The sequence below is a fragment of the Manis javanica genome, chromosome 7 (genome assembly GCF_040802235.1).
Source record: "Manis javanica isolate MJ-LG chromosome 7, MJ_LKY, whole genome shotgun sequence".
Taxonomy (NCBI): domain Eukaryota; kingdom Metazoa; phylum Chordata; class Mammalia; order Pholidota; family Manidae; genus Manis; species Manis javanica.
This window is the reverse complement of record NC_133162.1, coordinates 42,339,564-42,355,679: the sequence shown is the minus strand read 5'-3', so window position 1 is coordinate 42,355,679 and position 16,116 is coordinate 42,339,564. Positions and strand designations below refer to the sequence as shown.

Here is a 16,116-nt window from a genome sequence, read left to right as displayed (position 1 = left end):
AAGAAACTATGGTTATTAACCACATACTTAAGCAGCAAAACCATCCAAGAAACTTCTGCGTATTTCTCACACAAATGGACTCTGAAAAAAGAGGAAAGGCAGTCAGCAGCCACTTATTTGGGTTTCTAATGTTATAATTTCATTATTATTTCAATTCAAATTCAATTATATCTTATATCATCCTAAAAATTATTTGAAATAGCATTATGTCATTATCAACATGAGCCAGCATATGTCTAGAAAAAGGGTTTAAAATTTCTTCAATGGACTGAAAGCTCCTAGAGATCAGTAAGAATGTGAAATCTCAAGTGCACTGCAGGATCACTTAATGCTAGTCTCACAGAAAGTAGTCAAAATATGAATCAGTCGTTCTCTTTTAAACTTTAAGCCTTCAAGTTTAAGGCATAATCAAGGAGAGAGGGAGGGAGGGAGGAAGGAAATAAATGATGGTGGGGGAAAAGCTGACCAAACAGTTGAGGGCCAGTAAAAATTATAGTGCTAGCCTGTTCCTATTCTATAGACTCCAGACTAGGTAAGTTCAGACAGACCCTGTCCTGGGGATCTCATGGAACCACACATAGTCAGAACTTACTACTTCCTGTAAAGAGAGGAAGCCATTGCGGCCCAGTTATGTTGTTGCTTCTGTATTAACACTCTCCCTGAAATTATCTCAGACCATGCCTGACCCCCTCATTTTCTTTTTTGTTTTTTTCCAGACCCTTTTCTTTTATTAACTAAAATACAAACAAGCCAAAAGAACATTAAAAGACCCATTTTCCCTCTATGACTACTACTACAACTACTATCAGCATGCTGGTAGCTTTCTCTTTTTTTTTTATTAAGGTATCATTGACTTACAATCTTATGAAGGTTTCACATGAGCAACATTGTGGTTTCAACATCACCCATATTATCAAATGCCCCCCAACCCAACCCCATTGCAATCACTGTCCACCAGCATAATAAGATGCTATAGAGTCATTACTTCTCTTCTCTGTGCTATACTGCCTTCACTGTGAAACCCCTACATTATGTATGTTAATCATAATGCCCCTTAATTCCCTTCTCATGTCTCCCCTACCTGCACTCCCCAACTCCTTCCCTCTTGTAACCGCTAGTCCCTTCTTAAGAGTCTGAGTCTGCTGCTGTTTGGTTCCTTCAGTTTTGCTTCATTGCTGTACCCTACAAAAGAATGAAATAATTTGGTACTTATCATTTTCTGCCTAGCTTATTTCATTGAGCATAATACCCTCTAGCTCCATCCATGTTGTTGCAAATGGTAGGATTTATTTTCTTCTTATGGCTGAATAATATTCCATTGTGTATATATACCGCCTCTTCTTTATTGATTCATCTACTGTGATGGACACTTAATGCTTCCATATCTTGACTACTGTAAATAGTGCTGTGATAAACATAGAGGTGCATATGTCTTTTTGAATCAGGGAAGTTGTTTTCTTTGGGAAAAATCCTAGGAGTAGAATTCCTGGGTCAAATGGTATTTCTATTTTTAGTTTTCTTGAGGAACCTCCATATTGCTTTCCACAACGATTGAACTAATTTACATTCCCACCAACAGTGTAGGAGGGTTGCCCCTTCTCCGCATCCTTGCCAGCATTTGTTGTTTCTTGTCTTTTGGATGTAGGCCATCCTACTGGTGTGAGGTGATATCTCATTGTGGTTTTAATTTGCATTTTCCTGATAATTACCAATGTGGAGCATCTTTTCATGTGCCTGTTGGCCATCTGAATTTCTTGTTTGGAGAAGTGTCTGTTCAGATCCTTTGCCCATTTTTTAATTGGGTTGTTTGTTTTTTGGGTGTTGAGTGTGAGCTCTTTATATATTTTGGATGTTAATCCCTTATTGGATATGTCATTTGTGAATATATTCTCCCATATTGTAGGATGCCTTTTTGTTCTACTGATGGTGCCTTTGCTGTACAGAAGCTTTTAGTATGTAGTCCCATTTGTTCATTTTTGCTTTTGTTTCCCTTGCCCAAGTAGATGTGTTCAGGAAAAAGTTGTTCTTGTTTATATTCAAAATATTTTTGCCTATGTTTTCTTCTAAGAGTTTTATGGTTTCATGACTTACATTCAGGTATTTTAGATCCATTTGGAGTTTACTTTTGTGTATGGAGTTAGACAATAATCCAGTTTCATTCTCTTACATGTAGCTGTCCAGTTTTGCCAAAACCAGTTGTTGAAGAGGCTGTTATTACCCCATTGTATATCCATGGCTCCTTTATCATATATTAATTGGCTATATATGTGTGGGTTTATCTGGGCTCTTTATTCTGTTCCACTGATCTATGATGACCACCTCATTTTCATCTGCTCTATTCTTTTGGCTGTTACCCTAAACCTCTTAAAAACATTTAGACCCCCAAATCCACTTCAAGCTCTTTCTTTTAGTGCTCTAATGCTAAATTTCTGAAGATTTGGGGCAGGTATATAAGAAGAACAAGAGACAAGTGGTGACAGTGCCAAAATTGCCAGAAGGCCAGACTAAAATCAGGAATAAACTGAAGAACAATTTGCTACCAGTTCTGTTAACACCTCACTTTATCACTGAAATAACTGTGTGCTAAAACAGAAGATTCTAAAGGCAATAACTCTCTCCTCAGAAGGATTTACAAAAACCAAATTGAGTCTACAGTTGTGGTAAGATGTCAGCAAGTAATTTATATTTTTGGCAATGCTGTTTCCTAAATCATTTTTAGTCTTCTCTAACTTAGTGAAAGCCTCTGAGATTTCTACTACACTTCAGCAAACTACAACCATTTTGGGTAGAGTTACTAATAATGTATTAAGATACACTTCCTATCTTACTACACTGATGGATAGTGATTGCAATGGGATGTGTGAGGGGGACTTGATAATATGGGTGAATGTTGAAACCACAATGTTGCTCATGTGAAACCTTCATAAGATTGTATATCAATGATATATTAATTTAAAACAAAAAAAGATACACTTGCTAAATTTACACACTTGTGCCAGGACAGTACAATGGGGAAAAAATAATCTGCTTAACAAATGATACTGAGGCAACTGGATACTCATACTCAAGAGAATGAGTGTGGACTCCTATCTCACACCACATGCAAATATTAACTCAAAATGGATCAAATATCTAAATGAATGAAGTAACACTATAAAAGTTCTAACAGAAAACATAAGCTTATATCTTCATGACCTTGGGTCAGGCAAAGTCTTCTTAGGTATGACACAAGCAGCACAAGGAAAAATAGATAAATTTGACTTCATCAGAATTAAAAATTTTATGGTTCAATAAGTACATCAGGAAAATAATAAGATAACCCAAAGAATGAGAGAAAATATTTGCAAATCATGTATCTGATAAAGACTTGTATCTAGATTATATAAAGAACTCTCACGATTGAATAATAAAAACAGCCCAATTTTAAAAATGGGTATTTTTTTAAAACCTCAATTAAAAAAGGACCTGAATATATTATGATTAGCACACATAACGTAGGGGGGTCATGTAAAACCACAATGAGATTGCACCTCACACCAGTTAGGATGGCGAACATAGAAAAGACTAGGGAACAACAAGTGCTAGCAAGGATTCAGAGAAAGGGGAACCCTCTTACACAGCTGGTGGGAATGTACACTAGTTCAACCATTGTGAAAAGCAGTATGAAGGTTCCGCAAAAAACTCAAAATAGAAATACCATTTGACCAGGGAATTCCACTCCTAGGAATTTACTCAAAGAAAAAAACTTCTCAGATTCAAAAAGATATATGCACCCCTATGTTTACTGCAGCACTATTTACAATAGCCAAGATATGGAAGCCACCTAAGTGTCCATCAGTAGATGAATGGATAAAGAAGATGTGGTACATACACACAATGGAATACTATTCATCCATAAGAAAGAAACAAATCCTACCATTTGCAACAACATGGATGGAACTAGAGGGTATTTATGTTCACTGAAATAAGCCAGGCCAAGAAAGACAAACACCAAATGATTTCCCTCATTTGTGGAGTATAACAATGAAGCAAAACTGAAGGAACAAAGTAGGAGGAGACTCAGAGACTCCAAGAAGGGACTAGTGGTTACCAAAGGGGAGGAGTGGGGAGGGTGGGTGGGAGGGAGGGAGAAGGGGATTGTGGGGTATTGTGATTGGTGCACATGGTGTGTGTGGGGTCACGGGGAAGACAGTGTAGTTCAGAGAAGACAAATCCCTATTTGTCTGTGGCATCTTACTACACTGATGGACAGTGACTGCAATGGGGTATGGGTGAGGACTCGATAATAAGGGTGAATGTAATAACCACATTGTTTTTCTTGTGAAACCTTCATAAGAGTGTATATCAATGATACCTTAATAAAAAAAAAAAAAAAGGACCTGAATAGACATTTCTCCAAAAATATATGAGTGGATAATAAGCACATGAAAAGCTGCTCAATAATAGAGTATGAAAAGACATAGGAGTGACTTAATAGTGGAGAAACCTGACAACCAGTGCCTTAGGCACATGATCATGGTCAATATCAACAATGATAAATCATGTTGGTATATGTATCCTTGTTATCATGTGATGAGAATGGCACTGTTACCTCTGATCTTCCACTCAAAAATCCATACCCTAATCTAATCATGGGAAAAGTCTCAAATTCCAATTAAGGGGCATCCTACAAAATATTTGACCATTACTCCTCAAAACTATCAAGATCATCAAAAACAATCAAAGTGTGTGAATCTGTTATAGTCAAGAGGAGCCTAAGGAGACATGACAAGTAATATAATGTGGAATTTAAGATGGACATTAGACAGAAAAAAGACATTAGGTAAAAACTGAATAAATCTGAATAAACTATGGACTTTAGTCAGTAATAACATATTAATATTGGTTCATTAATTACAACAAATGTAACATACTAATATAAGATATTAACAAAAGGGGAAACTGTAGTGTGGGGGACCCAAATGGGAACTCTCCCTACTATATCTTAACTTTTCTATAAATCTGTAATTGTTCTAAAAATTAAACTTTTATTTTCTTAAAATTATTAAGAATAATAATTTTTTTAAAACAGGTTAGTTAAATTAAAACAACAAAATCAAAAATCAAAAAGACAATGAGATACTTTTTCACACCGAGATAGCTATAATCATTATGACAGATAATAACAAGTGTTGACAAGAATGTGGACAAATCTGAACCCTCTTACACTGCTGGTAGAAATGTAAAACGGTGCAGCCACTTGAGTAAATAGTCTGGCAGACCTTCAAAAGATTAAACATAGAGCTACCATATGACCCAGAAATTCTATTCCTAGGTTTATACCGAAGAAAAGTTAGAATGTATGTTCACTCATACACAAATATTCTTAGCATTATTCATAATAGCCAAAATGTGGAAACGACTCAAATGTACATCAACTGGTAATGGATAAATAAACGTGGTATTTTTGTACAATGAAATAGTATTCAACCATTGTAAGAATGAAGTACTAACACATGCTACAAAATGTATGAACCTTGAAAATACTACGAAAAGTGAAAGAAGTCAATCACAAAAGACCACCGGTTGTATGACTGCAATTATATGAAATGTCCAGAATAGGCAAATCATAGAAACAGAAAATAGATTAGTGGTTGCCTAGGACTGAGAGGATGTGTGAAGGAAGTGAAAAGTAACTGCTAATAGGTATAGCACTTCTCTGTGGGGGGGCAGGTGTGATAAAAATATACTAAAATTGTGGTGATGGTTGTTCAACTCTGTGAATATATTAAAAGCCATTGAATAGTACACTTTAAATGGGTGAATGGTATGGTATATGAATCATGTCTCAGTAAACTATTATTTAAGAAATCACAGTTTCCCTTCTTACAAAACAAGGTGTGGAGACGAGCACTGCCCACTTACACCTTTAGTCCTGGAACAACATGTGTTCACATGAGCCCCTCCTTCTGGCAGTATGCTAAGTATACGATATGTTGATGGCCTTGGGCTGGTCAAATCCAGGCCTGCCTTATCAATGGAAGTATCTTGTTGGAAGGCAGACCCCTCTGACCAAGGTTTTGTTCCTTGATGTGCTGGTTGCACAAGAACAATTCTTTCCAGCAAAACACACAGTATAGTCAGAAGTCACATAGCCTTTATTGGCACACACGTAGTCTCTGTCCCCTCACACCAGCACACACGTAGTCTTTGTTTCCTCATCCCATATAAGCAGTTTCCTCTTTGTCTGCAATAGCAGTGTAAAACTGTGCAGCTAGCTGCTCTTGGATTCTCAGTACACAAGTCCTAATAAACCCTCATGTCTTGTATGTTGTTTCTGGGTCTTTGGTCTGTTGAGCACTTTCCCACAACAACTTGCACAGCTGAGTGTGCAATCAGACTTGTGATCACATACAAGGACACTCTTTGTTTCATGTTAGTGGTTTTAATTAGGTCCCCGAGAACAGCAGCTGCCACCTGGTAAAACTGTATGACTTCAAATGCTTGGCAAACTTCTATGTGTGAGATTTTAAATAGCTGTTTTTAATATTAAGCATATATTATATAATATTATATATACATAATACATAAGCAAAGAAAATCAGGCTGTCAGTGCACTGTTACTCTCCGACATTGTCATTTCATTCAGGACAGAATGCAATCACCATTTCCCTAATCAAGAAGCCAACAGTTATACTGTTGATTACATATATGTCCAAAGTGAACAGAGAAAGTTAATTCATTTTGACAATAATAAGACCTCTGACAATGCCTCTGAAATGGCACAGCAGGAAAGGTCAGAGTCCATGTCTTGTGTTTGGGTAAAATACAAAGTAGATGGCTAAGACAGGCTGAAGTGATACTCATTGGGCACACCCTTTGCCAAACAATTACAAACATTCCCCCACATGTGTGTAGAAATACTTCCTGTTGCTTTGGGGGCATATTTCCCTAGAGTACTCACTCAGAAGCTGACTTAAAATCATCTGTTTGATAAACAATCTGACTGAACCAGGGTACACACAAAACAGAGGGCTAATAAACCTTTGGTGGGTGAAAAGGAAAAGGAGAAAAACAGGCAGATACTTACCTTCATTAAAGAGACTCAAGTACCACTCCTAAGTTGGTGATCTGAACTGAAAAAGAGTGAAAAGGGAGACATGACAACACAGTATTAACGGCTTGGGAAAGGAAACTGGCCCTTTATGTCAATTTAATTTCTTTTCTTAAACAAGCAAAGAATTCAAATGTCGAGTTCACATAAAGAAAAATAGATGACCAATAAAGATAGGAAAAATGTCTTATCTCATTCAAAATTAAAGAAATACAAAAGAAAAATACACATGATTTTTCATATCTCAAAATTGCCAAATAATTAAAAGTTGGATAAAACCAGTGTAGGTGAAGGTGTGGAGAGGTGTAAATTCTCACTCACTCTTGGTAGGAATTAAACAAATTTGGCAGTATTTCTCAATTTTAAATGTTTACACCTTTTGTTTTAGCAATTCAGCTTTTAGAAATTTACACTGGTATTTATAAAGATAAATGTAAAAGGATATTTATAGCTGCACTGTTTGTAAGAAATAAAAATTAAATGTATGTCAACAGAAGACTGGGTAGATTATGGTAAACCTCATTTGGGAATATTTACAGATGAAATAATATATATGCAAGTTACTTCAAAATAACCATAGGTTGACTAGGTGGGAGTAGGGGGAGTTCAGATGAAACACAACCGATCTTGTCTAATAATTCATGGAGCTGACAATGGGGACATGTGTGTTCATTATATTCTCCTTACTTTTATACGTATTTGAAATTTTCCATAATAAAGAGATACAAATGTCTGAAACAATCTCATTGAAGGGAGTAGTGGATAAAGGTACTGACCTAAGTAACTTTGGCAATGACTAGAATCTGTAAGACTAAAGGCACAAGGAATTGTACATTAGGACTGTACTCTTGCTAATAAAGCTGTTTTCCACAAGTGTATAGGTTAACAATTCTGAAACCACTATACATGCATACTGAAACTGAACAGTTAAGTAAATGAATAGAGGATGGTAGGAAACTTCTGACTTGTGGAATGAGAGGTCACAGATAAGCAGGAGGAAAAGGTTGAAATGTTACCATGTGGTAATGGACTAAGTTGGAATATGAACTTGTGTTTAGTTTAATAAGATACAGATAGTTACATCTAGAAATATTTATAAATATGTGCATATGTGTACACACATACATTTACTTGCTCTGTCAGCTGCAATCTTAGAATCAATAACACCCCAACTGCAATAAGCATACTCAGAGATGAGATCTTTGTTTCCAATACCATTCCCAATAAAAGGAATCAAGGTTCCTTGGAGAAATTGTTTATTATAGGTCTGGGACAGAAATATACAATATGAGCCTGGAGAATCTTATAATGTTAGAAAGTAAGGAAATGCTAAAAATAAAACAAAAACTCTAAACTGATAGAAGTATGTCAAAGAGACACAGGAAACAACCAAAGGAGAGCCTAATGGCCAAATATGAAACTTGGGCAAAAAATAAAGTAATATTGGATTATAACCTTAAGTATAAAATAAATATCTATAAGTTAATACTGATATAAAGAGATGATTAAATAGATAGGGAAGAACAAATCTCCCTTGCAGAAGAATTCCTAATAATTTATACAAATACTCCATTTGAAAGGTTGGGGAACATACATTCCACTCAAGTGTGGGCTGTGCAATGAGACTTCCCTCCAAAGAGTATAGGATTGAAGAGGGGTAGGGGAAGAGTAACTTTAATGGAGAAACCTGACCACCTCACCCAAGTGATCAAGGTCACTAACAACGATAAATCATGTCAATATTATATACCCTTGAATATGATGTGATGAGAATGACCAGGTATCTCTGTGATCTTCTACTCAAAAACCCATTACCCCTGTCTAATCATGAGAAAAACTTAGGACAAATTCCAGTGGAGGAGCATCCTAAAAAATACTTGAACAGTACTCCTCAAAACTGTCAAGGTCATCAAAAACAAGGAAAGTCTGAAAAACTCACAGCCAAGAGGATCTTAAAGAGACATGATGAGTAAACGTAATGTGGTGTCACGGATGGGATCTTAGAACAAAGAAAAGACATTAGGCAAAACCTGAGGAAATCTGAACTTTAGTTAATAATAATGCATGAATATTGGTTCATTAACTGTACCAAATGTACCCTAATTTAAGATGTTAATAATAAGGGAAACTAAGTGAGGAAGTATATGGGAACTCACTGAATTTTTCTGTAAATCTAAAACTGTTCTAAAAAATAAAACCTGTTTTAATGTTTATGAAAAAAAGATAGAAACGTAATAAAAACAGTAGTACATTTTTTGAAAATGATGCAAATGGAAAATTACATAACAAAGGAAAATAAATCATAGGCAAATAACTTCTTGTTTTTACTCCCACAAAAAGGATTTATCTCAGTGAAAAATTGTTTCATAGGAATTGCCCCAGATCATGATAAAGATAATCAGAATTTTAAAAAATGTTTAACACAGAGAACGGTTTATGGAATATTATTACATTTTTATTAAGTACTCACTATTTCCTATGAACAGACAGGAAAAACGAGAGGGCATTAGAATTTATTCACCCTTAGAATCTAAAGAAGGAACCATAAAGATCCTGAATTTCAGCATGATAATACAGTCCCTACAAATTGAATGTAAGTGGAAATTTGGTATATTTTAAATGTATTATAAAAGGTTGCTACTTTAAGGACTGTTGATGAATTATTTTAAAAAGCAAAATCTCCTTTTTATTTCTTTTATAAATTTGATGTACACATAGAAAAGTATAAAAATATTTAAAGAAGAGCAAATGAAGATGAATAAAGCATGATAAAATGAAGTATTGATTCTATTTGATCTTAACCAAGTCTGGTAATAGTTCTTATCACTCACACTGGACTTCCCATCTACTCATGAATGTTATCTTAAATATTTTAATTTTTTAATACTGAGCATTTACTGTAAGCCAGATATAGTGCTAGTATTAGAAATGCAAGGATAAGTAAAATCAGGGGACCTTCAATGACAGGAACAGAGTCCCTTGGAGAGTCTATAAGGGCTTTCCAGAGGGAGCAATATCTGAATTGGCTGTTAACACTATTGTGTAATAAAGAATCTTTTTTTGATATCATTAATATACAATTACATGAGAAACATTGTGGTTACTAGATTCCCCCCATTATCAAGTCTCCACTGGATACCCCATTACAGTCACTGTCCATCAGCATAGTAAAACGCTATAGAGTCACCACTACTTACCTTCTCCGTTATACTGCCTTTCCGGTGTCCCCACCATGCTACATTATGTGTGCTAATCGTAATGCTCCTGATTCCCCTTCTCCCTCCCTTCCCCGCCCCACACCCTGCCAGTCCCTTTCCCTTTGGCAACTGCCCATTCCTGGGTTCTGTGAGTCTGCTGCTGTTTTGTTCCTTCAGTTTTTGCTTTGTTCTTATGCTCCACAGATGAGTGAAATCATTTGGTACTTGTCCTTCTCTGCCTGGCTTATTTCACGGAGCATAACACCCTCTAGCTCCATCCATGTTATTGCAAATGGTAGGATTTATTTTCTTCTTATAGCTGAATAATATTCCACTGTGTATATGTACCACATCTTCTTTATCCATTCATCTACTGATGGACACTTAGGTTGCTTCCATTTCTTGGCTATTGTAAATAGTGCTGTGAAAAACATAGGGGTGCATATGTCTGTTTGAAACTGGGAAACTGCATTCTTAGGGTGGATTCCTAAGAGTGGAATTCCTGGGTCAAATGGTATTTCTTTTTTTAGTTTTTTGAGGAACCTCCATACTGCTTTCCATAATGGTTGAACTAATATACTGTTCCCACCAGAAGTGTAGGAGGGTCCCCCTTTCTTCACATCCTTGCCAGCATTTGCTGTTCCTATTCTTTTCTATGTTGGCCATCCTAAATGGCATGAGGTGATACCTCATTGTGGTTTTAATTTGCATTTCCCTGATAATTAGCGATATGGAGAATCTTTTCATGTGCCTGTTGGCCATCTGAATTTCTTGTTTGGAGAAGTGTCTGTTCAGATCCTTTGCCCATTTTTTAATCAGGTTATTTGCTTTTTAGGTGTTGAGGCATGTGAGTTCTTTATGTATTTTGGATGTTAACCCCTTATCAGACATGTCATTTACAAATATATTCTCCCACATTGTAGGATGCCTTTTTGTTCTGCTGATAGTGTCCTTTGCTGTACAGAAGCTTTTTAGCATGATGTCCCATTTATTCATTTTTGTTTTTGTTTCCCTTGCCCGAGGAGATGCATTCAGGAAAAAGTTGCTCATGTTTATATTCAAGAAATTTTGCCTATGTTTTCTTCTAAGAGTTTTATGGTTTCATGACTTACATTCAGGTCTTTGATCCATTTGGAGTTTACTTTTGTGTATGGGGTTAGACAATGATTCAGTTTCATTCTCTTACATGTAGCTGTCCAGTTTTGCCAACACCAGCTGTTGAAGAGGCTGTCATTTCCCCATTGTATGTCCATGGCTCCTTTATCGTATATTAATTGACCATGTATGTTTGGGTTAATATCTGGAGTCTCTATTCTGTTCCACTGGTCTGTGGCTCTGTTCTTGTGCCAGTACCAAATTGTCTTGATTACTGTGGCTTTGTAGTAGAGCTTGAAGTTGGGAAGAGAGATATCCCCCACTTTATTTTTCCTTCTCAGGATTGCTTTGGCTATTCAGGGTCTTTGGTGTTTCCATATGAATTTTAGAACTATTTGTTCCAGTTTGTTGACGAATGCTGTTGGTATTTTGATAGGGATTGCATTGAATCTGTAGATTGCTTTAGGCAGGATGGCCATTTTGACAATATCAATTCTTCCTAGCCAAGAGCATGGGATGAGTTTCCATTTGTTAGTGCCTTCTTTAATTTTTCTTAAGAGTGTCTTGTAGTTTTCAGGGTATAGGTCTTTCACTTCCTTGGTTAGGTTTATTCCTAGGTATTTTATTCTTTTGGATGCAATTGTGAATGGAACTGTTTTCCTGATTTCTCTTTCTGCTAGTTCATCATTAGTGTATAGGAATGCAACAGATTTTTGTGTATTAATTTTGTATCCAACAACTTGGCTGAATTCAGATATTAGATCTAGTAGTTTTGGAGTGGAGTCTTCAGGGTTTTTTACATACAATATCATGTCATCTGCAAACAGAGACAGTGTAATAAAGAATTTGACTGTTTTTTGTCATGGGTTTCTGGGAGGGAAGCCTCTAAAACTTTTGAAATTTCCCAAGTTATATGAGTGACTTTGCTATTCATGGTGGGCCTTTGTTATTCATGATGGGCACTTCCAGCCACACTGAGTTTTATGCTAACCACATGACTCATAATTGGCCGCCAGATAGTTTCAAGATGGAAATTGGCTATGCTGGAATCAAACGTGATTAGAGGGTTAGACTTTTCAGCCACATATCAGCCTGACCTCTGGGGATTGTAGGGAATCTAGAGACTGAGTCAATCACATGGCCAATGATTAAATCATTCATGTCTACATAATGAAGTCCCAATAAAACTGAATACTGACATTTCATGAGCTTCCCTGGTTGTTAATACACACAGATGTGCTAGGAGGGCAACACATCCTGAAGACACAGAAGCTTTGCTTGTGGAACTCTCCCAGACCTTGCCCTTTGTATCTCTCTCTTTTGCTGGTTTGTATTTGTAACCTTTTGCTATAATACAACTGTACTCATAAGTATAGCACTTTCCTAGCAAATTATCAAACATGAGGGGGTCAGGGGAACTCCTTAATTTGTAGCTAGCTCGTCAAAAATGTAAATGGCCTAAAGACTCCCAAACTTGCAATTGGTATCTGAAGTATAGACAGTCTTGTGAGGACTGTGCCCTTAACTTGTGAAATGTGAGCTAAGTCTGGTTAGTTAATGTCAGAACTGCATTCCAAGTACTCTAGAGGAATTACTTTAAAATAAGAATTAACAAAGTTATTCATCACAAAGTACAGTACATATCAATACAATGGAACATGAATCAACCATGAAATATTATGTAGCTGATGAATATTTACTGACAAGGAGATATAATTACCATACTTTTTATCTCCAGCTCCTATCTCTTTCTCTGTGATCGAGACCTGTATGTTCAATTTTCTAATGAACATTACCTCTTGGTTGTCTGCTAGGTATCTCAAATCTATATGTCCAAAAGAAAAAAATCTTGATTCACCCCAAACAGCAAGTCCACATTATTCTTTATCTTAGTAAATAGCAGTACCATTCACTCACTTGTTGAGACCAAAATTGGAGTCATGCTTGACTCCTTTCCCTAATGCCTCAGTAATCCATCATCAAATCTTATTGGTGCTATCACAAAACATATCATTTATCACCTCCACTGCTACCATCCTAGACAAAGCCACCTGTATCTATTGGCTAGAATACTACAGTAGCCTTTGATCTGGTCTCCTTGCTTCCACCTTCACACAGGACCAGAATAATCTTTAAAAAATAAAATAAAGTCAATGTTATTACTCCACATAAGACACTCCAATGTTTTCCTATCACATTCTGAATAAAATCTAGATTCCCCCAAACAGCAGCGGACTCACAAACTCCAAAAAGGGACTAGAAGTTACCAAAGGGAAGGGGTTGGGGAGGGTAAGTGGGGAGGGAGAAGAGGATTAAGGGGCTCTATAATTAGCACTCACAATACAGGTAGGTCACAGGGAAGGCAGTACAGCAAGGAGAAGACTGAGTAATGGCTCTGTAGCATTTTACTACGCTGATAGACTATGACTACAATGAGGTGGGGGAGAGGACTTGATAATATGGGTGAATATTGAAACCACAATGTTCATGTGAAACCTTCATAAGATTGTATATCAATGATACCTTAATTTTAAAAAAAACTAAAACATAAAGAAAACAAAAACAAACAAAAATCTAGATTTCTAATCTTACATCTTTCAGGATTTAGTCCCTCCTTCTTTCAACAAAAAATTTCATCTTTACTGTTCTCTGGCCTTCATTTTTCAAAGATGCCAAGATAGTTTCGATCTTAAAGCTTTTTCATTTGTTAATCCATCTTCACTGAACCACAATTCCCTACTTCTTTGCACACCCTGCTTCTCTGCTTCATTTAGGTCTCTACTTAAATGTTAACCCTCTGCAAAGGGACTTCCCTGAACACCGCATCTAAAATTACCAACTGCCACCTTGTTTATCTCCTTACCCTGATTTATTCATTTTTTTCTTGTACTTATCACTACTAGTCTTTACTTATTAACTGCCTTCCTCCTTAGAATGTAAGCTCCCTAAGGCAGGGACTTGTCTATCTTGTTTGCTACTGTCCTTTCAGAGTCCAGTATGCTGTGTGGAGACATAGTAGGCATGCCATAAATACTTGTTGAATTAATGAATAATAGGATGTTAGGTGAAAAGAGCATATTATAACAGTACTTTAAAAATTATTTCATTTTCACAAAATTAAAAATGGAAAACAAAAACCACTACACACTCACACACAATCATTATTTATGAATTCCATTTGTGCAAATTTGCCTACTCACCACAATTTATTTGTAACTCCCAAATCAATATCTGCAGCACTTTTGTGGTCATTCATGAACATGTGAATGCACAGAATGGTGAGAAACTTGAGTTGCCTGATGTATATATTCCAACTAAGGTCAAACTAGGCAGTGCTCTGCCTTCTCTCTTACTATATAAGCAAGTATCCTTTTGTGGCACATTACATTGGTTGATTTCACTGTTTAAAATGACCCCCAAGTATAATGTGGAAGTGCTGTCTAGTGTTTCTAAGTGCAAGGCTGTGAGGTATCTTCTGGAGTAAATACTTGTGTGAGATAAGGTCCATTCAAGCATAAGTTCAATGCTATTTGCTGCTCCACATGAATAAATCAATAATATGTATTTAATAAGGTATCTTTAAATAAAAACACATGTGAAACAAGGTTATGCATTGATCAGTTAATGAAAATATAACCAGAGGCTCAACAGGAACTTAATCCTGTATTTCTCGTAGAAGCAAAGATGCAGTATTTAGTAATTTAGTGTTCACAGGAATATTACAGAACATACAACTACAAATAATGACTGTGTGTGTCTGTGTGTATGTGTGCATCAAATTAAAAATTCAGAGAGATCATATACCATTATGTTGGGAGCAAACCTGTGGGCCTTTAGGCAGGCTTGGTTATGAAAGCCTTAAGACAACAGCAACCTTTGAGTAAAGTCTCTCCTGTAAAATCGGAAACAATGAATCCATCCACACGTTAGAAACAAGTTTTCCCCTATTACCAAGAAACGCATTTAGCAAACTCCTAAGCCGGAACTAGTGGTTAAGTTACCTAGCAAACTGTGCTTTTCTGTTCTTTCCACTGGCCTATTAATATTGCCAACATTTTGTTAATCAAGAAACACCCTCTGCCCCAGGGGAAAGCCCCACCCTTGAAACCTCCTTCCCAAGGGCCCCCACCCACAAGATAGCGAACTCCTTGCTTCTCTTCCGGGTCCTCCGCTCCCGCCAGCGCCAGCCAAGGCCCAATCACCCCCCTACACCTTCCCGCCAGCGCCACCTAAGGCCCAATCACCTTTTGACCCACCCCTTCCTTGCTACCCGTATAAATTGAGCCTGCAAATAATAAACTGGGTCAGCTCGATCAGACATCCTGTCTTGCTGTCCGTTCTTTGTGTCTCTTGCCCCTTCATTCTCTCCTCCAGGTCGTCGACCCCCATTGATAGTCCTGCAGGTCGGGACACCATTATACCATGGTGTTAATATAGTTAATATTAATATATTCTTTGGGCATGAGGATTATAGGGCATTTACTTAATGTTTTTCCTTATTTGTATTTTCTATATTTTTATGAGAATATTTTTCATTAAAAGATACACTCGAGATACTTCTAATATTTTAAAATAAGAATTATATTAAGGATTCTCAAGATGGTGGCACGAGTAGGGCAGCAAAAATCTCCTCCCAAAACCATATATTTTTTGAAAATACAGGAAATACAACTATTCCTAAAAGAGTGACCAGAAGATGAGCTAGGCTACATATGCAAGAGTCCGACATCT

General features: G+C 36.6%; 1 protein-coding gene across 45 annotated transcripts in view; it reads right to left on the bottom strand.

Annotated features, from left to right (window-relative positions):
* Positions 1 to 16,116, bottom strand: part of USP54 (ubiquitin specific peptidase 54) — a 141,281-nt gene that overhangs the window by 81,922 nt on the left and 43,243 nt on the right. For 27 of the 45 annotated variants that reach the window (XR_012133175.1, XR_012133176.1, XM_073240822.1 and 24 more), the window contains 2 exons: positions 7,070 to 7,115; positions 28 to 81 (listed from right to left, as the gene is read on the bottom strand). The exons of 3 other annotated variants lie outside the window; for them this stretch is intronic. The gene's annotated coding sequence lies outside the window, so the exon portion shown is untranslated. Of the gene's footprint in view, positions 1 to 27; positions 82 to 1,081; positions 1,183 to 7,069; positions 7,116 to 16,116 lie in introns of those variants that run through there. 15 more of the 45 variants (XM_073240852.1, XM_073240825.1, XM_073240824.1 and 12 more) reach the window with 3 other exon arrangements.